The sequence below is a fragment of the Chelon labrosus genome (genome assembly GCF_963514085.1).
Source record: "Chelon labrosus genome assembly, chromosome: 3".
Lineage (NCBI taxonomy): Eukaryota > Metazoa > Chordata > Actinopteri > Mugiliformes > Mugilidae > Chelon > Chelon labrosus.
The window spans coordinates 24,579,687-24,604,105 of NC_140339.1; the positions used below are offsets into that span (position 1 = coordinate 24,579,687).

The following is a 24,419-nucleotide window of genomic DNA, read 5'->3' on the forward strand; positions in this document are numbered from 1 at the left end:
TTTTACAGCTATCACAGCTTTTTAGTAATTTGGAAAAATTAACTGGCATTGACAAGTTTCGCCAAGTTCACTTACAGATGAAGTTGGCATTATGATGAAAAAGAGAAATCTGGAAGGGTTGTTTTTTTTTGGTTAGTCAGCAGGGTAGATTTCTCAGAAACGTTAGATCCCTTTCAGTCACTTTATCAGCACTACCCAATAAATTCTCAAACAGATGACTATCAACTAATCCATTTTGTATTGTAATGGAAGATAGCATGATCTTCTTTTTTGACCATTAAGTTGGAACAAAATAATTACAAAGTGACACTTTATTTGGAGAGCCATTGTGATGATACAGGCAGATGAGTGCACTTTGATTTCTTCATGTGGTTTGTGAAGAACTTTAATGTGAGATAGGGATACAAATAATAAGGGCTCTGCTATCCGTTTTTTTTGGTTTGTCTCTACGGTGAATTGTTAGCAACTCTTGATACAGGTTTAGCACTCCTGTCATTCAAACCTTGCAAAGCCTCATCTGTAGACGTTCTCAAATGTCTCAGGACAGAAAAAAAGCAGGAGAGCAGGAAAAGACTGGATAGCCCCTGCCCCTTCCTCATTTCCTAGTGCCCTCTGCTCCACATATGGTGGACCTGGCAGAGGCTTAGTGTTTTTGAAAAGCTTGCTTTGATTAGGTGGTGCATGTGCCTTAGGTATATGTGTTTTAAATATGTGCTTTCTATTTGATCTTGCAGAGATTTTTTATTTATTTTTTTATGAATCCTACCACCTACAGTGTTGTATCAGCGGTGTGATTCAGCATTAAAAATGAAGTGATGAGTGTTATTCAACTAGGGCAGAAGATGCCGAAGATAAAAGTGCTTTTCATGTTGAGGGCTGGACGAGGAGTTTATTTTTATACTACATCTAGTGCTAGAGGAAGGGAAAGCAATGATCAGTAATGAGTTAGCCGTTGGCCCGCTGTGATTATTAAGAATTGTTACAGATAACAATACTGTGTATGAATTATATCATAGCACTGGCATTTGCAGTTACATCTTTGCTTTCTCTCTCTTTCTGGTGGTGAACTAGCTCCCTGTCAACTCGCCAGCAGAGATTCAGAGAGGGACGCAAGAAGGAAGGGAGAGAAACAGGAAGAGAACTGACTGTGCAAGGGTTTCAGAAGCAGGTATGAAAGTAAATTTTGTTTTTGCTTTTCAAGATTTTGGCATGTTTATGGGGTATTATTACTGTAGGAGCGGACCATTTAACGTTATTTGCAGAAAGCACACATTGTTCACATCAAGCATACAAAACCTGTAGGCAGATCCATGTGTACATGACCTCGCAACTGTAGAGCCAAACTGCATGAGGCAAATGGGATTCGGCATTTGTGAAAGCCCTACACAATTAATAGAAAAAATGGGTTATGAAAATGGGAAGAAAATGCAGGGACATTACTTATCCTAAAGATTTGTACTAAGGAGCCTAAGGCACACATGGTGGTGAATTGGAGAAGCATGTTATCTTGCCATTGCTTTGTCTATCAAAATATGCAGCAGTAAGTGGAGAGAGAGAATGAATAGACCTTACTAAGTTGTGTGTATGAATGATCAAATATCTAACTCTTATCCCTGCGGGGCTCCCTAAAGATATCTTAGGGAAAACTGCCTGCATCATCAAATTATCTTGAATCGCATTACCTTCAGTACACGCTAGATTTTTTTCTTTTTTTTTCTTACAGAAGGAGGATTTTTGAAACATTTAAAAGTCAAATGTAAGGAAACATAAATAGGCTTATGCAAAAATTAAAGAGACACTACATGGATAACCATTGATGAACCGCATCATGACAGGTTATTTCAGTCTGTTCAAATGATAGGTTATACAATATCTGTGTGACCGTTATGATGGAAAGCTAGAGGCCTGCATTGTCCTGCCTACATAAATGTAACCACTGACTCTTGGGGTTGAGTCAGAAGAAAATGTGGTGTGCTTTTAACTCTGCTCAGCCAAATGTGAAATAAATAAAAAGAAGGGGAAAATGGCTGCTCTCCTGGCTGTACCCTTGGTCCCTTGCTCTTTGTTAAAACCATATCTCTGCTGCTCCATTGCCCCCAGCTACATTAAATCCCATTAAATTCACCTTCATTAAAGCAGTCCTCTCTACTCCTTGCAGCAGCCCTGGTGCGGGCCTCTCAAGGACAGAGCAGTAATGAGGGTGGACTGGATTTAACCTTGAAGAGTACAGGTTTTCATTTCCAAATCAATAACTTATGGTTCAAAACTGCCACTAGATCCAGGCTATAATTTTCAAGCATTAATTGTGTGGATTATATTTCTCCAGCAGTGAGAAGGTATTTAGCTTTAAGCTGCAGTGTAGATATTACATTTAATCATTTTTTTTTTCTTTTTTTTAACGATATGAATTGACAGCTTGCACATTTTCTATATCAGTGGGGTTTTGTGTGCATGTGTATACTTTGCTGCACAGATGGGATGACTTAAGGAGATTGTATTTCAAAGGGTCTGTATAAGTAATTAGAATGCCTGTACAATTTTCTACAGTGAAACCAAACAGAGGGCAGTAGGCTGGAGTTTCTCCTTCTCCTAAATCCACTGTTGCAGTACAGTGTCATCATTCACTCATAAGAGGTAGAAATGTAAGAAATCTCCTATACAACTGTGTAAGACAAGTTTTGGCAGTCACCTGCTGCCAGAAGTATGAATTATAAATGAAAAAAATTAACACTTGGATGATAGACAGGCAGCAGGGGGCAATGGGAAAGGAGGAAAAAGCCTCTGACCTACAGTAAAGGAGTGAAATGATTTCAACTCCTGTCATTTTCCACATTTTACTGAAACAGTCTCCGTTGTGGGGTTTGCTGTCATTGTCATATGATTGTATGGAAAGCATTAACTTGTCCTGCGGTGATAATTTCTACCCGACATGTTCATAATATGAAATATTGGATCTTTTCATAAAATGGGGAGGGCTGAGGCCCGGGTGATCACTGGAGCTTAATTTTTTAATCAACTTCTCTTTTAAATGAAGCTTTATTAAATTACAAACTCACACAGTGGGAGAAGGACACAGACAGAGAACGGCCGGTGTAAAAAATAGCTTTGTGGGATAATTAAATAAAATTAATAAAAAAAAAAAAACTCTGCTAGCATAGACTGAGGAGAATGGCAAGGAGACTAAACCCGGTAGCCATTTCATGCTTCGCTTTTCTTTCATTCTTTCTCATTAGGCTCTCAGGAAATTTACCATGTTAAATTATGAAAAGAAGAAAGGGATACAATGTCTGCAAGATATTGGTGGTTGGCAAATGACACAATTACATTCATTTTTTTCCCACATGTATATTCATGCAGTCTACACAAAAATCTAATGTACTTATTGTTGCTGCTCTGCCAGGCAAAAAGAGATCTGATAGCAGTTGGTTAAGCTTTGGCATATTCGGTCAAGCCTAAAGCTCTAAGAATACAACACCAGCATCCAATAAAAATAAGGAAAGTGTGACTCGTTCAGCTTTCAGCTAAAATTCTTGTTTGCAGCTTTATACAGGAACATTTTATTTCTTAAATAAGTGAATCACTTTTCTTACTTACATACCATGGCTCTCAAACAAATTGCCCAGATTAAGAAGATCAATCCCTATGTTAACAGTGAGATTTTTTAACAGTGACAAACACACAAACAAGTGTTGGTGTATACCAGAGAAATTCAAAACTAATCAGTATTTCTCTTTGCAGACCAAAATATTTTATGTCTAAATCCATACTAGGCAAATAATAGACCACTTTTGTGGGAGTTTATCTGAACTTTGAACAACACACCACTGATCCAAAACGCTGTCAACAAAGATTCTTTGCCATCCGCAACCTCAAAGTGCATTCTGTTGCCCCTCCACCTTGTGTTGTTGCTTGACAAAAGTATAATTCAACCCTTTCTCCTCTACTGTTTCTGTTTCTCTACCTTGTTAACTGCATCTAATAGGAACAAATTCATACGTATTACAATCAATGCCTCCAAAATGACTGGCCTCCCCACGCCCAGTGTCTCAGACCTCAAAAACAAAGCCATCACATGCGGAGCACACACTGTAACACATGACCCTAGGCACCACCTCTACCCACTCTTCACACTGCTCCCATGAGGTCGCAGATCCGGATCCCTGGCATGGCAATGGGCATGTTATGGGAGGAGTTTTATCCCCTCTGCCACCGCAGCACTAAACAAAGTATTGTGTTAACTGTGCATAAGTGTATATAGGTATGTGTTTATGTACACCAATCAGCCACAACATTATGATCACTGACAGGAAAAGTAAATAACATTGACCATCTTGTGACAATACAATGTTCTGCCTGGAAACTTTTGGACCTGGAATTCATGTGGATGTTACTTAGACATGTACTAGCCACCTGGACCAGACCAGACACCTCCACACTATAGCAATGACACTCCCGAAAAACAGCACAAGGTGTTGACCTGGCCTCCAAATTCACTAGATCCCAAACTGATCTGTGGGATGATCCACAGAGGCCGATCCCCTCAGCCCATAGGACCCAAAGGCCCCCACTCACTACATTCTGTTGCCAGACACCACAGGACACCCTCAGAAGGTCCATGTCCATTCTCTGATGAGTCACAACTATTTTGGAGGCACAAGGGAGACCTACACAATGTTAGGAAGGTGGTCATAATGTTATGCCTGATTGGTGTATGTAGGTATGTGTATATGTTGTGGATGTTCTCTGTATATATGTATTCATGTGAGGCTCTGTACAGACTGTGGCAACAAATTTTCCTTAAAAGACAATAGAGAATATATCCATCTTATCAACTGTTGGAGTTCTGGACAAATGACCGATTTATTTGTGGTGCTTCATTCCTTTTTCTCCATCAGCTGAAGGCCGGTGTTTTTCAAGAGAGTGTGCTTTGTGAGGCATTCTGCCTTCCTAAATTGGCTTTGAAAATAACTTGTGGTTTTATAGAAACTGGTTCAAAGCAGTATATTAGATTCCTTCATTGGTCCTAAATTCTCATGCGACCACTAATTGGATGCTTTTTCAACCACTGCCATTCTCATAGACTGGTTTTACTTTTAGATGATTCATGAATGGCACGAATGCTGATTCCATATTATCAGTAGGTATTTACATTTAAGAGTTCCGGTACCTAAGAAAATGTTATTTTGCATGAAACCTGGGGAGCTCACTTTGACCTTGCGGAAGGTGACCTCACAGTGTGACTTTTTGTGATAAGGGTCCAGTGGGAACTTGAGCAACTTTTTCATTGTTACAGTTGTGTGACTAATGTTACTGGCAAGTTGCTGCTGTTTTTTTTAGAGAGGCCCAAGGTTCAGTACAACAGCTATCTCGAGGTTGTGTACCGTGTTCTCTACATCATCCTAGAGTAACTCCTCTTACCCTAGCTTAGCATCCCACAAGCATTCCAAATGCCAAATCTCATAAATGTTTGACCCCAGCTTTTCTGAAGTAGGAGTAAGGTTTGTGGACCCCATACAATCGTTTTCTAGTCCTTGTAAACTAATTCAGCTGGCTGAAAACTTGCTACTGTTACCAGTACATATGTTATTAAGACTAGCCAATTAAATATATTTACTTTTGAAAACCAGGAATTGAAATCTTATTATTATAATCTTCTTTGTCTTGGATCACATTACATCCAACATGGTCTATTACCACTGTTAAGTACTGGACATCACATGAGAAAAAGTAAACATGATAGTATTTATGTTTCACTTCATTATCATAATGTAACAATTTGTCCTCACTTTTAAGACTTTTGATTTTTGATGCTTCCCCTTTTCGACATTGCGTCACACCTCAGTAAAGCTTTCAGACTTCTTAGTCTTTAACAAAGGAGAATAGTATGCAATATAGGTCAAATTTGATTATCCCGTAAAAGTTAGCATTGAAATTAAACAACCCCTCTGTCCAACTGTACGCACCTAATAAGAGCACTGCTGTCGTTATGTAGACGGTCGCAGGGGTCCCATTTGTCTCGTATGGAAAATGTTAGACAGGTTTTTCCTCTTTACGTTGACAGCCTTTGTCTCATGCTTCCTGATAAGTAGGATTTACTGTATCCTGCTCTGTGAAGTTGTGCGTTTAATTCAGTATAGAAAATGTCTTTGGCCTACTTGCCTTGTTTGACTATTGCCTTTAACATTTCACACAGCTGTCCTTGACATTTTGGAGAACCTTATGATTATTTATGGTCTTTTAAGAGATCCCACATTGTGCTGTGGGATTGCTATAATATATTGTCTCACTTACAGTTGTGTTTTTACGCTCACATTATTTTTTTCTCAGAGATGAAAAGTTTGAGGGACAAATGCTTTTACTCTTTAGTTTTAGAATAAACTTTCCTGGAAGGCGTTCACATGTTGGTAACACTCCTTGGAGTACTGAGAGCCTCTTATTTTGAGATTCATCTGCTTCTGAGGCACAAGTATTTGTTTCATGAGTTTTAGTAATGTTACTGATTGGTAGCTTTAATGGTGCTTGAGATTCGGTTTCTCCATCCATAACACTGGAGATATATTTCTCATGTTACCAGGACTGCAATGTCAGATGGTTAAACAAAATGTCTTTTTGTTAAATCATTTTGAAAGCCTTCACACACTGTAAGCCAAACTGAGTGGTGCTGAGCCAGGAGTTTCTAAGGAGTGGTTGGAATGATTTGAGTTACAGATGTCAGCAATTCGCTAGCACAAAAAATACTTTGTGGGTCTGACAACAATCATGGCTTTTGTGTAAGATTTCACAATTATGTGATCACCAGATTTAGGATGGTATCTTGGCAATTAATATAGTGGAGATATTCTGTTTTTCTACTTAGAAAATTAGTTTTAGGAATATGTTTGTGTATCATTCTGTGGTAGGCCTTATCAGGTTAATCCTGGCTCTTTGGGTCAGGTTAAATATAATGGTGAGGGAGGCTTTTCTGCGGTTTATAGTAAACATGTTTTATCAAATGTTTTAACAATTAGCTTGTCACTTGTTCATTGAAAGTATATGGGACACCAGCACAGGCAACAGAAGGTAGCAGACTGTGACAGTTTGTCAGTAGGAAGCTGGTCTCAGCAGCAACATCCAGCGTGTCAGCCTGGGTTGATTGTTACACTGTTTTATTTGGACTATTTATGTATTTTCTCAATCAGAACTGACTGTGGATGGAATAACTCATATTCCGCACATCATGTTATGGCACAATCTTCAATTTTGGGATTGCTCCAATCTTCATTTCTGTCTTCGAGCAGGTGATTCAGTTTCCTTCTATAATATCCGTCAGGTTAGCTAGAGGCTTGTCTGAAGAATGCAAATACATGTATGATTAGCCTTTTTTTTCCCTAGAACAAGCTTGTGTACGTGCCTTTTGTACATTACTTGCTCACCCAATCTGCCTAAAATGTATTTAAAATGATTGTAGGATCAGCAGCAGATTTTGAAATGAGGATTACTCAAATTGACCGGTGTATTTTTACGACTTTTTCCTTTGAAATAAAATGTTCCTGCTGTTGATTCCTGCATGGGTTTCAAATTGTTCCTTTAAAAACATTCCAACCAAAATGTGACTACAAAACCTTATACTTAGTCATGGTCTGAAAAAATAAATAAATAAAAACACGTTTTCTGCACACGGCGCAACCACTTCACTCATCCCGTCGTAGCATGACATCTAACGCCAGTCCCAAAATCTTTAGACGGACTTCAAAGCTGAAAATATGGTAAATCTTATTTCAGCACCTAACATTGTGCGTATAGTTGCTACAGAGCGTGTAGTTGGGCTAATTCAGTTAGCCCAAACCTCTTCCAGCAAGGCTCTGAAGTTTTACTCTTGTGCCCAGTATATTGTGAAATTGCAAACACTTTTATGTCTGTCTGACTGTCTGTCTGTCTGTCAAACTTTATAATGCTCTGATTTCTCACCCACCGGCAGTGTCTTTTTAATTAGATTATACTGGAGGAATAACCAGAGTTCAGAATGCCAATTTGTGTCCCAGACGGTGTAAAATTTGTTGTTACACTGCCGCCAAACAGAGCAGGTGAGAGCAGACAAGGTCCTCAGGCAAAGAGCAGCTGACTGCGCTGTAAGAGTTTCTCTCTTTCTCTCTCTCTCGCCTTCTTTCACTTCCTTCTTCATTCTTTGCAGTCAGACATTAGAGGCATGAGAAGATAAATAAACATGTTATTCAAGAGCCTGACAATCAAAGTAAAATGCAGAAAGTTTTGAACAGATCATGTCCCCAGGGTGGCGTTTTCTATAGAGAACAGGGATGTTGGCAAGAAATGAAAGCATGTGTAGTGTACGTGCTGTATATTGAAAGTGACAGCGTGTTAGTTCACCCAGTCATTATTCAGTGTTCTGGCTGAGCGAGAGGTCAACTCGGTGTCTACAAGTAGGCTACAAAAAAAGACGAAAAACATTTATTTCATAAAAATGTTTTGTCTTTAGTGCATGTGTTCCAACTGTGATAATTCTAAATAAAGTGAAAATATTATGATTAGAACTATGCTGCATCTTGTGAATGCTTGTTGTCACATGCATTTTATTTTATGTTGCATTGCATCTCATAAATCTAGAATTTACAGTAAAAATACTACCTCTGTCCAAAGAATATAGCCGAGTAAAGCAGCAAAGTGAACAGCTGCAGACAATTAGAGCTGGCTCAGAAATGGCCTGGGATTTAAAGTAAACATGGATGGCTTCCACAATCAACAACATTTACAAAAGCAGAAGAAGGAAGCTACTGAATTTGTGAAGAATGTGCAATGGGAATGGAAAGCATAGAAGCATGAAGCCAGCAGATGTTGAAAATTAAATACATGCGGCATGTGGCTAACAGGACTGTGGGCTTATTCTTCTGATGGTGGAGCCTGGAGTTCTTGAGGGCTAGAGGACAGCTGTTCCAGGTTAATACTTACAGGTTTACATCCAGCCAGCCATTGCTAAGATTTTTGTTTAAATGGATTTCCTTCAGGGGAAACTGACTTCAGTATTTGTGCATACCTATGCCCCGCTAGTATTGTTTTCAGCAGTACACATATCAAGTCTGATTCCTTCAAATTGTCAGGAGTTTGCAACAATTGACCATCAAATTGATTGACTTTAAATGGTTGGATGAAATCAAAGCCTTTTAGACTCATGGCCCCAGAGAGCTCGGATTCTTTCGGGGACATATTGCTGAAATGCTTTACTCTATGAGTGCCAACTGCCTCTGCTTTAAATTGCTGAAAAGACCTGAATTATAGATGATTGGCAGAAAGAACCTGATGCTCACTTGTGGCTTAGCGTGCACTCACTGAGTGTTTGCAAAGTTTCAGTGAGTGATGCACAGTGTAGGTTTCTTTCTGTGCTGTGAACAAACTAAAAAACAAAAGGTCTTTAAAGGGACAGTGTGAAATTATAGAGCAAATTCATAACCAATCTCTGTATTTTTAGTGGCTAGAAGAAGACAGTTTTTATTGTTACTAAAAAAAGCTTGATATACAGGGGACTTTGTAGTGAAATATGTGACTAGTACAGAAAATCCCTATGAAATTCAGTCAGTTTTTTTCCCCTGTTTTGTGTTAGAGCCTCGACTGTCTCAAAATGAGACATTTTCTCCTGTATTTATATTTGAGCTGTTTAAACCTAAAACTGACTGGGAGTTACCCTGGGGAATTCATTGTGTTAAGTCTGTCTCTGTGTGGCATCTCTTAACTAAATATTAGCACACTGGCTAGTCGGCATGGTTCTTCATTCACCAGGTTTCATTGAAACAACTATATTCTGTTTATTCAAAGTAGCTGCCTGAAATGTCTCTGTCAGACACTCTGACTCTATTAGCTCTCTGGCTGTTGCAGTGGAAACATGTCTGTGGTGTTTAAAATAGTTGGGTTATAAATTATTTGACCTAATCCGTACAGGTATTCATTGTGACTCATGAAGCAGTCAGTGATTCTAGGTCCAGAGAGTTAAGGATTTGGGTTTCAAAGCCAGACATGACTTTACAGAAATGAAGTTTAACATTTGCTTTTTGTTTAGCCCCACAGCCTGCAGAAAGAAAGTATAGACTTTCATAGGGAAAGAAAGCACTTCATTAGAAAAAAGAATGCTGTCTAGCATACCGTGCCTGTTCGTTTCACTGTTAATATTTCAAAATGGCTCTAATATGAAACAGTTACTCTTTAAAGCACTGCATCAGTTTTTTTCTGTTTGTACTATATGACATGTTCTTTGAAAAAAGAAAAGTGTCTGGTGTTTTGTTATAGTTAGATGGTACAAAAGTGTGAGAATTAATCACTTATAAATTACAGTATGCTTTGTTCATTCTTTATCCATTCGTTTAAGCAATTAAGCAGTATTTGTTGTGGGCTTTGTTATAAATTAACCCTTAAAAACTTTGTGCTGACACAGGAAATGATACCATGTCTGATTTGAAACTGCAAAGGATTAAGTACTTACATGAATTTTTTGGGCATCTGATCATTACTTTGTATTAGGTTAAATAAACACTCATGTATGTTGTACTCATGGTAGTGAGTCAGCTTTACCCTTCCTGCTTCCCACCCCTGTCACTTCTCTCACCCCGGGTACCTCTTCCCCGTTCGACCAGGTGTGTCTGTTCAGTCACCCTACTTAACGGCCATAGGTTGGGTAGTTTATTATGACTTAATTGTTGCCGTCGGCTCCCATCAGGGTTTAAGATTGAATGTTGCCAGCTGTTTTCCTGCTGTCGTTGTTTCTCTTCTTTTCTAACTGTGTCTTTTTTTCTCTCTCCCTTTTCCCAACATACAGCGGCCATGTGGTGATGGTGAAGCTCCTTCAGTGGTGAGTACTTTACTATACTGTAGAGCCAGACTGTGATCTCAGCAAACATAAAAATACTCTGAAGATGTAGCCAAAAAACCCAGCACGCTAGAGTACAGATTAAAGGGAGGAAATTCTGTAGTGTCTGATTTTGTAGGCTTATATTGTAGATTTTATTTGCAAAGACGGGACTAGATATGTCTGATAAGATGGTGCATATTCACCCTAACTGCTCCCCTGTGGATTCAGTGATAGGGAGATATACATTATGTATTTCACGTTAAATCACTTTTAAATGCAGCAGTAGTAGTAGGGTTGTGCGAATGGTCAAATCTCCATTTAAAGAAGTGATGTTTTTTGTGGCCAGGGGGGTGGCGGACAAAGTTGAAGCCCTCCTTTTCCCTGGAGGTGGACTAGGATCATTAGTTTTAGTTTTTGAAGTGTTTGGCCTTTTGATGTTCCTATGTTCTCTTTAGGCAGCCTGGCCTCAAGGATATTTAATATCACTCCTACAAATTTCCAGTTAGGAATAATTTGAACTGAGCATCTGTCAAAGAAACAGCCATTTAAATACATTGGTCACGGTTAAAGAGGCATAAAATGAAGCCAGATTAGACAGAGCACCTTTCTCTGAAGGCTGAGCCTGGTCGAGTGTGGGCCGACCTGGGGCACAGGGACCCAGCGAAACGGCTCCTGCTACCAGTTCATTAAATATAACTATCAAACACCGCTGGGATTTAAACTTTCTCCTGACTGCCCTCCTCATGCTCAGCCACGGTTGCCTCTCGTGCCACTGTGGCGTGATGGGGATTGTCTTAGGGTCTCAGTTACTTGATATTTTATTTATAAATGTTCAGGGGAGTTGGGACTAGATTATATTTCTTTCTTTCTCTGATGCTTCAAGTAACAGGGGACTGACTTCAAACATTCCCCTTGTGTTTCCACTAGGGTGTGCAGGAGGACCTTTATCAGTATGGAATCTTAGATTATGTCTTATCACCAAGAGAATCATGAAAGAGCATGCATTACGTCCCTCGAAAAAGAACCTGTCTGTACTTACACCAACCTACTGGGCTTAGCGCCAAAATGTTCGACTTTTCTTGTGTCTATCAACACAGCCACTCTCTGCAGCTGCATACACGATGGAACATAAGGACTGAAGAATATTATATTGATGTTAATTAAATGATTTTGTGACAAAGTGTCTAGTCTTGTTGAGGGATAATATTTTGTGACTAGGTTGTTTTTCTGTCCTTTGTCATTTCTTAACAAATTGATATTTTGAGTTTTGAGAATAAATGTGTCCATAAATTCAACATTTTGCTACCAGTAAATATACTTTCAGCCCTTATAGATTAGATTGACATAATAAATAATAGACTGCAAAAACTAGAGAGAAAACATTGTTCAGATGTTGAAATGCACTTTCATAGACCCTGCTCCATATACCCTTCTTTTTTTTTTTTGTTACCACTCTTGGATTTAGCCATCTACAAATAAGGACATGTTGTGTGAGCAGAACACCTATCTTTGGGGAGAAATAAATAACATATTCGTTCCACATTGATTTGGAACGGAAACAGAAGAAGTAATAGTGCAAGTCCACTGCAGGAGGGATGCTTGGGAGTATTAGTGGGCATTGGTATTTCAAAGTCTGATCTATGACCCCTCTCTCTTTTTCTGTCTTGTGAGATTTTGGGTACTGTTTAGCCATAAGATGTTGATTATCTTCATCCCTTCACTTCTTTCTTTCTCATTTACCACTAGATATCCATGCAATCTTTGTATTAATTTCTCCATGGAAGCTGCAAAGCCGTTTTGTGATACAGTGGCTTTTGACTACAAATATGACCCAGCTAGTGTCCTAGAAATGTGTTAAACCGATTATTTTTTGTGTGTGTGTTTCTACAAGCCCTGACAAATCATAGTCTTGCTGTTAGTCTTGTTATTTGGAGGGCATGTTGGTTAATCCATAATACCATTACATTATCACAGCTTGCTAAAGCATTGTACAACTTTAAGAGTCACTTGAGGACTTTTCTTCCTCCTCGACATGGTTGCCCTTATTCTATCACGCAACAGCACCAACGCAATTAACCCTAAGAATGTTCATTAAAAAATTAGGTAAGCCCCAAGTGTTAAATGTCTAAAAATAGTTATAACCATGGTAAATAGATCACCTAAGGTCTGAACTAATCACTAATGAACAGTGTGTGGAAATTCTAATCTTGCACCAAAATGACTATCTGTGACATTCCTCATATGGAAATTGTGTAAGATAAATTTTTTTCTTATCAGGTTAACTGGATTTGATGCCTTATCTCGGTATTGTCTGATACTAAGCACAGATCCAAAACCACGATTATTATTTTTTTTATATATACCCCCCCCCCCAAATCTACAGTATATACCTGACTATGTTATTAAATCATAATACAGTTTTATATCAAAATTACTGAGGTTGTAGGTTCTATATACAACACACCTCCTATCCACTCTGTTCAGATCAGTACATCACTTCTAACAGTACACAAGGGAAAACACAAGTCAGTGTTTGGTAATGTTTATCCTATTGAATACTATTCTATAGGACAGAAATTAGAGTAGGTACTAGTTACAAAACCTTGGCACACCAAAATGACTCTCCTTTTAGTACTGTGTTTATTGCTAAGTAAAGGCTATCATTTGGGTTGAGCAGAACTTAGTAATTGTGTAGAATGAGAGGGTTTTCAGTATATGTGATGTGAGAGGGACCATGCGGCCACTACACACCTTCAAGTTCAATTGGCTGTTAAATAACTAGATAACAGGGAGTAGCTAATCGGTCTGAAGTTGTAACTTTATCCTCTCTACTTTGGTTTGTCCTGGTGGTGGGTGGAGACGGTGTTGGAGGTGAATGTGCTGTAACTGTGGAACTGCTGTGGAATAGGCTGTCAGTGTTCATTAGCCCAAGCCATCTCTATCTCAGGAGGAATGTGGCCAGTGGTTTAAAACCAATTTCCATTACCTGCCTTCATTTTATTAACTTCCGTACCATTACCAGAGAGCTTCCCTTTGACAGTTGTTCCTTCTCACTGTCTTGTACTTCTAAGAGATCCCAGCGAGAGCAAGGTTGTGAGGCTTCACTTATCCTGTACTCTGTGTTCCCTTTAATCGGCAAGCACTGTGCCTCCACCCTCTCCATGCTTGTGCCAAACGTGTGTGGTGTTTATAGCAGAATGCAGGTGTGAGAGCACTTACATAAAACTCCATTAGATCTAGACTGACGCACGTATGAGGCCAACATAGTTTACCCCCTGTAGATTTCTGATCAGCTGTACTGAGAATTCAGCAGAAACATGAGTAAGGCCCTCTCAAAAGTTCAAAGCAGATCTCAGCCTAGTCTGAATTGTCACTAGCTGCTGACTTTGAGTCAGATATACTGCCCTGGGATAATCCTGTGGGAGCCAGGGATGTGTGGTAAATAGTAACTGTGATATCTATCTACTCAATGATCCGAGTCCACCGCCGCTGATTAGATCTGTTGGGAGCGTTTGTCCAAGAATAAGATTGGCTTTTCTCGCAGCCTAAGTGAAGAAGAAGAGTATGAAGCTTGTGAGATGCTCCTCTTCATGACTGCCACCTGGGAACACATGAAAATGGAGGAGGAGGTGAAAGGCCAGGTGTCTGCCACAGAATTTAATTAGAAAGACTGTGTGCTTTGTCCTCTGTTAAGTTGCTTCAGGCAGTGTTTAATTGCCCCATTCCCAATTTCTTCCAACAGTCCCTTCTCTAAAGTTCATTAGTATTCATCTTGCAGCAGCATTTAAATGTTGATTTCAAGTATATTTTACTTTACTGTACAACTTGTATACATTGAAATAAAATAATAATTCCCAAGGAGAGCTACCAAAAGAATATGGACTTGAGACAGAATATTAGTTTTTGTCATTTGCACACTATGAAAGGTTTTTGTAGAGTTTCCTCACCTTTTGAGCTCGCCCGTGTTTGTATTACCTGTGTCTGATGGACTTGCAGCTATGTTGGATGAAGTCGTTTTACAAGAATGCGTATACAGACTTTGCTTACTGGCATGACAATAAATGGTAACTGTACTAAATGAAGCAATATTCTTGTAGGAATCTGAGAGTTCAAAGTTCAAAAGTTGCAAATTGAAGCATGAGACACAATTTTTTTTACTTCTTTGAATAAGTCGCTTAAGAAGATTTTTTTGATCAATCATGGGTTGATTTAACATTTAATGAAATCCATCAAGAGGACTGAATGTGGGCTTTTGATAAATCACAAGTATGTAATAGGCAATTAATTCTTAATTTCTTGATGGTATTCCCAAATATGTGAATGTGTAAAAATGCTTTTAAGAGAAAGCAAATTGCTTTTTTAAGGTCTTTCCTCAGTTACTAGCCTTGAGCTTTATCCACAGTGTTTAACCCAGTTACCAGCGTTTAGGAAGAGATTAACCTCAGCAATAACACTGACCATCACTCATTAAAACTGTAATCATGCGTAAAATGAGACTGATAGAATTTTCTTTTTTTTTTTCAGATGTTGAAAAAATTAATTATATGTCCTGAAACAGAATTAATGAACAGAAAGTTAATTCAGCTGCTTTTAAAAGATGTTAAGGCGCAAAATCCTCCTCGGCAAATTGCAGACCTCTCCATGTTCATCACAAGCCGACAGAGGTTATGCCCCTCTAGAGCACACATACACACATCTTACCTGTACTGCTTACACACATACTAAAATACGTGTTCTGCTCTGCAATATAATATGTGGTTTATCTAGTTCCTGGGAATAGTTAAATCCTTCACGGGGGAAGCACTCTGTTGGTAGGATTACCTCAGTATTCGCCCACTGTTTCTCTCCTTATTATCACATTTTTTCCCTCAACAGGCGAGTTTGAGGCCAGTGTTTTAATGTTCAGCTCTATTCAATCCCGAGCTTTTACCCTGGATATAATATTTATTTTGGTTAATCACTTAAGTATCATGCTGAGCTCAGTATTTTCAGTAGATGGTAACAGAGTTATGTGTGTGATGGGTGAAAGTCAGGGCACAAACACACTTTTTTATATATCTATATGGCATGAAAAACTTTTCTAAGTAATTTTTTACTTTAAAACCCCCATAGCTGATGGTTGTAGTCTGTCAGTTCCACTGCCTCTGTCTGGCATACGTTGAATACATCTTTTGTACGATCTGAAAATGAAATGCCCTTTTCTCCCTTTAGAGCATTACAGAATGTCTTACTGAATATGGATAGAGTGTATCAGAAATGACACAAAGAATAAGATTAATGTAATATAACGTCTTTGGTGTGCCTGCATTTGCTGTGCCTGTATTCTTTTATTAGCTCTTTGCACTGCTCGGGTCCCCCCTACATGGTTCACTTAGGAGTGGACTCTGTACCTGCTGTTTTAAAGGTTCATTTTGAACTTACAACCAAGGCTGACACCTGAGGAACCCTGCCTTTGATTGATTGTTGAGACCATTGATCTAATTTTGAAGCCTTTGAATTTCTCCTCTGCATCCTACCATTTTTTTTCTAAGGAGCAGAATAAAGCTAATTCCTTGCACCTCATGCAGGGCTTCACTCTCCAAAGTGGGAAAACAGAATGAATAAATAAATAAATAAACTCAAGGAACAGGTCCTTCACAGTGGCACAGAGATTTTTATAGACTGGATCAATTAAATTTGTCTTATTTGGAACGATGGGGCTCCGTAACTCAATAAGAGGTAATGTGGTTGAAAATGCCTCTCACTGTGCGGCCATTAGGTGAGAGAACGTTACCATGGGAGTTTTAACATGCGGGGATCACAGAGGCATAACACTGGTCTGAGCCAATTAGAATCAAGAGGAGCCTAGAATGTGGAGATGTGGGTGGGCATCCTGGGCTACCAAGTCCTGCTGCGAGGGCGAGTCGGAGAGAGAGGTCTTCACAGCCAGGGCTTGATGGAAACCAGTAGTGCTTCAGAAAAAAGGACGAGAAACACTGGCTTTTACATTTAACACCACAGAGAAAGCAACGAGTAACTAGGACCCTTATTAAACTCAGTCATTCTAATAATACACCTGGCAATCAACTTCTTTTTCTTGACGCTATAAAGCTATAAAAACATCATTACTTTGGAAATAAATACATTTTATACCTAGCTAAAGGGGTGTAAACATAAAAACTTCTGATATATTTTTTATTAGTTTGTTGTATGATTATATGGCTGTTTACATGCTGCACAGATGTTTGTATCTGCAACTGCAGAAATAATCATTTCCTTGGGTCTACAAGAGAACGCTGAATATTGTAGAGTTTAAAGGTGGCTTTGCTAGTATTCACAAAGCACAGAAACTGTCAGGCTAAATAAACATCACATACTTTATAGTGTCCACAGACACTTCTACAAACTGTTGTTTCCATATTCTTCCCCTAATTGCATGCACATCTGTGCTCAAAGACACTTCCACATGTAAACAGGAGGAGCTGGAGACCAGCACTTCAGTTATGTGGATGACCTTCACTACCACTAGGGCCACTTGGCTTAAAACACACTCTACTTCAAATACACTGCTCATGTCCTTATGACTGTGAGTTGGTGAGTGCATGTGTTTGTATGTACTAGAGCCTGCCTCCTGCTCTTTTGGCAGAATCTATGATGGCTTGAATTTCTGCTGCATTTTGCTGATTGGATTCGAGTGTGTCACTCAGCTACATACTTAATGAAACACAAACGAAGGCAGTTGTGCTGGTAATAAACATAAAAGTAGTGCAGTGACTAACACTAGGGTTGTATGAAGAGGGCCCTTTCACACTGGCTGTTGGACAATATTGGGCTGTTGGTGGGCTGTAGGTGTACATGGTAGTGTGCTGTTGGCCTTTGTCTTTCCTATGTCTTCAAGTGCAGCTTTTTGGCCTAGACACAGGCAAAATGAGGTGACACGACAGTGGACCTTCGTCTGTACTAGTTTTTTAACGTCAGCGGGGTGTCTGGACCTTAAGGCTACAATAGATGAGGATTTGATGCTTAAAATCTAAGTCAGACGTTCCTGTCATTGTTTAATAAATGATCTATTGGACTAATAATGTACATTTATTTATTAGGGGAGCCTGTCTCCCCCAGGTGTCTCTGCTTTTTATAAATAGGTATCAAAAATGCTTAAAAGTGTGTTTCCTGAAATCTCTTCTTTAAATTCTGTCTTTTCCTATTAGCTAGACAGTCATTCCTTTTGCATGTGTGTTCGCGTGTGTGTGTGTGTGTGTGTGTGAGAGAGAGAGGCAGAGAGGGCTCGGATGTGTCACTTGCTATGTCGGGGAAGGATGGAAACACGGAGAGCCTCAGGACATTGTAACAAACTCCCTTGTGCCACCAGCCCCCCCGACACAATTACCCACTCATGTCTAATTGGCATTTGAGGCTTCTCTGCTTGATCGACCATGGCCACATCAGCTTGAAGTGGCAGGGCAGTGCCTGCCAAACTGTGACTTAACTGGTATCACGCTTTGTTACTCTTGTAGCTACTTACATAATTTGTTGATGTAAATTTACTCTGCCTAATTAACATCGTCAGCCTCTCATTTAATCTGAACAGACGTGGGATGCAGTCAGTCTCTGGTGCTACTGTCCGTTTTGCTGATTCCTCAGCAGCAGTGCATAGGCCTGTCTCTGGAATCTATGTGACTTGGCTGAACAAACCCTTTACTCGGCACATACACAAGTTAGTCTTGCCATGTGGAGTTAAGGGGAGCGGGTGGGCACGAAACAAACTTTCCAGAAGTGTGCTGAATTAAAAAATTAAGTTCATCTCAGTTGCTGCTTGATTGAAAGTGAACACAACGGTACATGGACAAATCTGACTGACAGGCTTTGCTGTGGAGAGGAGCTTTGTAGTATCTGAGGAGACTGCGACACTGACAAATAATCATACTCTTCATCTGAGTCTCTTTCTCTTCTTTATGGTCTCTACAATACTTAATGGCCTGTTTCCACAGAATTGTCTCTGGATGCCTGTACAGTGATCATTATCCAACCAGATCTCCTCTGTTAATAAATGACAAGCGTGTCAAATATTGATTTGCTTTCCTTCATAGAGGCACCATCCAATGCAGACTGCAGAGTTATATGAATTTAACAAATGTAGGGGAATACCAACCTCAGCCTCTTCAAACTACAATAGCAGTCATTGTAATTTTATGTTGGATGCTATATAATTGGTTTTAATAGTGACTGGTTGATGGTTAAATGAGAGCTACAGCTGGGCAGAGCTGGCCTGATATGTACCAAGCCGCCCACTCATTCAGCCAGTCAGGATATTAGATCAGACTGGTGGTTTGTGATGGTGGCAGGGTCAGTGAGCATCTCATTCGCGTACCTCCCACCCCGCTCCCTCCCATTGCTGCTCACCCATTTGCTTCTCTACCGCACTGCGGGGTAATCAGGACAGCGACACTTTATGAGAGAGGGGACGACAAAAGGATTTGCACACAATGCCTGACAGAGGAATATCTAATTTGCCTCCAGAGTTTGAACCTAAGTGAACAAGCACGAAAGTTAAAGGAATGAAGTTTGAGTTCCTTGAGCCTAATTGTTTGCATTCATTTGCATCAGATCATTCAGATTGATGCAATCATTATTCAGATCATTTCTTTTGTTCTGCAGAATGCATTTCAAAGAATATATATTTTCATTTCAGTTCATTTCAAATAATGGTAATAAGTTCTTCTCATAGATTTGAACTCGGAATGATTCACCGAAAATACCTCTACTGTTTTCCTCCACTCTACTCCATTTTTTTTTTTAATTTTTTTTAAATATTATGTTTGTGATGTTGCGTTTGCAAGCCTGTAACTAAGTGAAGATTAAGAATATGTGTTGGGACTTTGGTGGCAATCTGCAAGAGTAAGTCTGAAATTAGAGGTGAAAGTATTAAAATATTGATAGCACCTCTCTGTGTCCATTGCTAGCGCATTTATTATTCATCCTACCTTGAAGGTAGCATGCAAGGCGACCCCTTTTCATTCAGGCCTCTACCTGCTTACTCCTCTTCTCATAAGTTGTGATTCAAAGTAGGTTGTAAATAGGTTATGTTTCTGTGCAGTGTCGGTGTGATGAGCATCTAAGTCTCCAATAAAATGTATTTTTTTATGTGTAAGTAATGTGTGAAAACAAATAAAAATACATTTTATAACGTTATTAGATGTTTTAATAATAGTTCAAGGCCAATTAGGTCACTTCTTCTTTAACTTAACTTTATCAAAGATAAATGTTGACTTATCTATACACATAGAATTATTTCAGATTTCCAGCAACTCTCCCAAATGATTTATATTTCATAGTGGGCATATTCGGCAGTGGTTTTTTGAAGATCTCTTCGGGGCTTCTGCACAGACTTTGGTCAGTAATAAATAGGAATTCCCCCGAGGGTAGGGCTCATAGGTGATGTTTATGTTGACCAATTGAACCACAGCCTGGAAACCAGAGGAGTTGCGCTGCTGGAATTGAAGCAGGTGGGTTCTGGGCTTCAAAGACCAAAAGATAATCTTGTGAAAAAACCTAAAGCCAGGCTCTAAAATGTGCTGAACATCTACGAGCTTCTGCTCACAAAGACACAAGGCTCATCATGTGGTTTGAGCCAGCCCAGGAATGCTTTGATGCTGCTGATCTCCTAACTTTTGTTAGTTTATTTGACTGAGTTTTTATGTATAATATGTATTCCAAATGCCAGCTCTTCTTTAAAGAACTTAAAGGAAATCCTGAAGAAATAACCTTGGAGTTGGGGCTTGTGCTAAAGCATCAGTTGATTCAAAGGCTCAACTGCAAAGTCGACCATAACACAGAAGGAAAGCGCCAGGTCAATCGCTGGATAAATTGTAGTAAAAAAATTATACCATATAAGCACAGATTTTTTTTTTTCAGGCTTATTTCTTCTTAATTTTCTGAGCAGAATAATAATAATGTCAGGCTTATTGTGTTGCCATATATACCATATATATATGTGTGTGTGTGTGTGTGTGTGTATATATATATATATATATATACACCATTTATTGATTGTAGTTTTCAACTTTGAAAGGGAACCATTGATGTTCAGTCTGAAAAATCAAACAATATATCGTGCTCTCATTTGCACAGAAATATTTCAGAAAGATTTTGGTTTAAAGGTAGAAAGCAGCAGAGGCTCTCCTATGATGAAACTCAAAAAAACCTACTTGCGTCCCACTTTGTATGGACATTCGGGTCCACTTTTAATTTGAAAAATTCTCTATTTTAGGTGAATATGTGACATTTGTAAAGCTTTATTTCATTTAAGCTGCAGACATTGATTTTTTTTTTTTTTATAGCCCCCTAATTACTAGTATTCCATATGCATGCTAGATTAAGAGCTGTTAATTGGTCCACTACATGAAGGAGGATGCTGGTTACATAAAATAGTTTTGTGTCAAAGCAATTTCAGCTGTAGCTTGCTCTGCTTACTTGATTGTGAGGGCAGAATGGATAGACTGAATGAGAGACTATGAGAAATAAGGTGGATTTTATTTTCCCTTTGATATTCATCAACATTTCCAATTAGGCCTACCTGTAGAGCTGAATGCAAGTAAATGACGTACAGTCATCTGTAACCCCTGACAATATGATTAATTGGCCCCTTTTGCTTGTCCAAGCCACATGTTTCTGTGTTTTAAAGTGGACTGTTTGAAATGGTCTTCAAAAGGGAATGGAATAACACTAAATAGATGTAAAGTAATGAAGGAAATGGCCTCCAAGGTTCCATCTTGGTTCATGAAGCAGTTTTTGAGTGGAGAGTGATTGTGTTCCTTTTGCCTGCAGAGGGGGATGTTGTCCTGGACATGAGCTCCTGTCCTGTGTTTTAGGCAGCACTACCTGCACTGCTTTCCCTTGCATATATGGGTAATGTTTTGTATGCAAATCCAAAGCATATTGTTATATTATAAAAAGGTGTCTATCTTTTTATACAGTTTTCTATCTAAACTGCTCTTTCTTCAAGTACATGCATTCAGCATACTAACCTTCTGGGGATCTCCTGATGCTAACAAAATCTACATATGAAAATGTTGCGCTGTTGCTACATAGTCAAATTGCAGTCCAAAATTAATGTGATTTACCACAACATTAAAATGATTTACTAGAACATTAAATGAGCTTCAAATAATTTAACAGATTCCATTTGGTATAAAATTGTGCAGGTAAAAAGCCACTCAGCAGAGTGTTGTACAAAAACAGTCCATAAATATGAGAAATAGTTCAAGCTGAAGAATAGGCTACAGAGGTGGGAGATGAGATAGCGGTGGTTCAGATGGCCCCCCTCCTGGTGCCGGCCGTCAGAAGGAACGAAGTAGCCATTTTGTGGCGAGTGCGGTGGTGCGGTAGAGATGAGATGGTTAACACCCTTCTGCAGTATAGCCACCCTCCTTTCTCTCCCTCTAATTTTCTCTCTCTCCCTCTTTCTTTTCCTTGCTCTTCGCTCAGTCGACTATGAAGACACTTCATCTTCCTTGACAGTATGACCACTGCTGCATGTTCTGATGCGTTCAGCATACCTTCATTGCATCATAAATAAATCAGAGAAATGACTTTTTCTTTCTCTTTCGCTCACATGTTCCTTTATCTCTCCCTCTACTATGCCGGTTATCTCGAGGAGTCGCTGGAAAAACGGGAAATGGTGTGCTGGTGGATTTCCTGTATGCCTTCCCTCTTTTGCTGTTCTCACTGCATGTGCAGGATCATCACCCTCCAATCCCCTTTTACATTATCTCAAATGAAAGAAATTATATTTGCTCCATAATGATATTCAGTCCTTGTTATGACATTATCTGCTTTAATTTTAATTTAAATGTCATGGATCTGAGGGTTTTTCTTAATTAATGTGTGCACAGAAAATGCAAAATACAAACTTGTGTAATAGAAACAAAGTAGTGTCATTTTTCTTTTTTCGAAAGGGGTTTGGGGGTTTTGTGTTGTGACATAGGGGCTGTACTAATAAACTCGACGTGCTTTGTTATTTGTTGCACAACCAAAAAACACACACCGACCAACACAAGCACGTGTGTACATTTGTGGGGCTGTAGATTACATGAGCAGGCGGGGTACATATAGGTGGATGGAGGAGAAGGGGGATGCGAAGAAAGATTGTCAAGAAGCACCCCCCACCCCCCTACCGACTCCCAGTTACCCAGTCCCTCCACCCCTTCCTGTAATCTCCACTCCTCCACGGGTAGTCTCAAACCTTGTGTTCGTCCACCACCAACCAATTACCTGGCAACCCTGCCCTTATCCCCAGCACAGGCGTGATGCTGCTGCATGATGGGGTTTTTGTATATTGAATTCCATCTCCTGGTGAGATAAAGGGTGTAGGAACAGGGCTCTGCCGCTGTGCTAGATAAGTGTTTCTCACAAACCGTTCCTCACTGCTTCTTCTGACACTGATTGTGGAGAAAAGAGACATTGGGGATGGCAGGGGGGAAAGGCATGGGGTGGAGGGTTGTTGCAGTGAGATGGGACCCAATTTCAGTATGATTTTCCTCTTGTTTTTAATTTGTTACAAAGCATCTCAGAGTGAAGCGGGAGCCAGCTCCTGAACACTTTCTGTTTCTTGCTTGTGAAGTCGACTTGTCACTATTGAGATCAATATTCAAATAGCATGAGAATATTTTCTGTGGCAACACTTCTTGTCATTGTGGACTTACCAAACACCAGATATTACTCCGCGGATCGATAGTTTATCTTCATTTAGGATGGCTGTTCTATCTGCAGAGGTGACAGTTATGGGTTGAGCAGCTCTGTGGAGTATCAGCTTTTATTCAGCTTCATCCCTTCCCTCTCAGTCCTATTTGTAAGCTGTCCTGAGAAGTGTCCCTTGGTACCTATGGCCTGAGCCAGGCCCATCTATCTGTCTTTGTCTGGCCCACTGCAGGGAACCACACACTCATTGGTTGTCCTGGGGAACAATGTAAGTGATGGACCACCATTCATACATCAAACCTGCAAGGCGTTTGACAGTGCAGGACAGAAACATTGAAAATAATGACCAGAGCAATATGTATCAGAGGTTAAAAATAGAGCACTGCAGAGAAGTGCTGGCAAAGTTTAAGCTGAGAGCTTTTTTCTTTGACCCACCCAACCCCGGCCCTCCCACTGTTTTAGAGGTTAATGGAAGCTGCCTTGAGCGCAGAAGAAAAGATGTTTCCAGTTAGCTAGAGTGAGTGATATTCAACTACTTGGACACTAATATGCTTCAATTGAATTTCTCCCTTTGTCAGAGGGGAGTCTGTCCTGCCATGGACCCTCCCTCACAGCTGTGCCTTTGCCTCTCTGCCGAACCAGCACTGAGCTCAGCCCCAAAGGTCAAGTGTGAGGGGTCAAGTTTAACCTGAAACCAGACAGAGTGGGGAGGGGGAAGGGCTGGGGTCACTACTGAGAAGTTAATTGCTCAGCACCAGTCTGCATGTTTGTATTTATCAGTGTATCTGTTGTGTATCTTTGGTGATTTGGTCTTATGTGGACCTGTGCAGGTGCTATTGCAATAACAGCTCATTGAGTGCTGTGCATCACATATTCAGATATTTTACCACTGCTAAATAACTATTTTAACATC

The 24,419-nt window shown here is 39.6% G+C and overlaps 1 long non-coding RNA gene across 1 annotated transcript; it reads left to right on the forward strand.

The window, feature by feature from the left end:
* Nucleotides 1–997: 997 nt before the first annotated feature.
* Nucleotides 998–12,185, forward strand: LOC311509397. The gene is made up of 3 exons (XR_014699830.1): nucleotides 998–1,168; nucleotides 10,799–10,831; nucleotides 11,759–12,185. It is a non-coding gene; the product is annotated as an uncharacterized lncRNA (long non-coding RNA).
* Nucleotides 12,186–24,419: the final 12,234 nt, after the last annotated feature.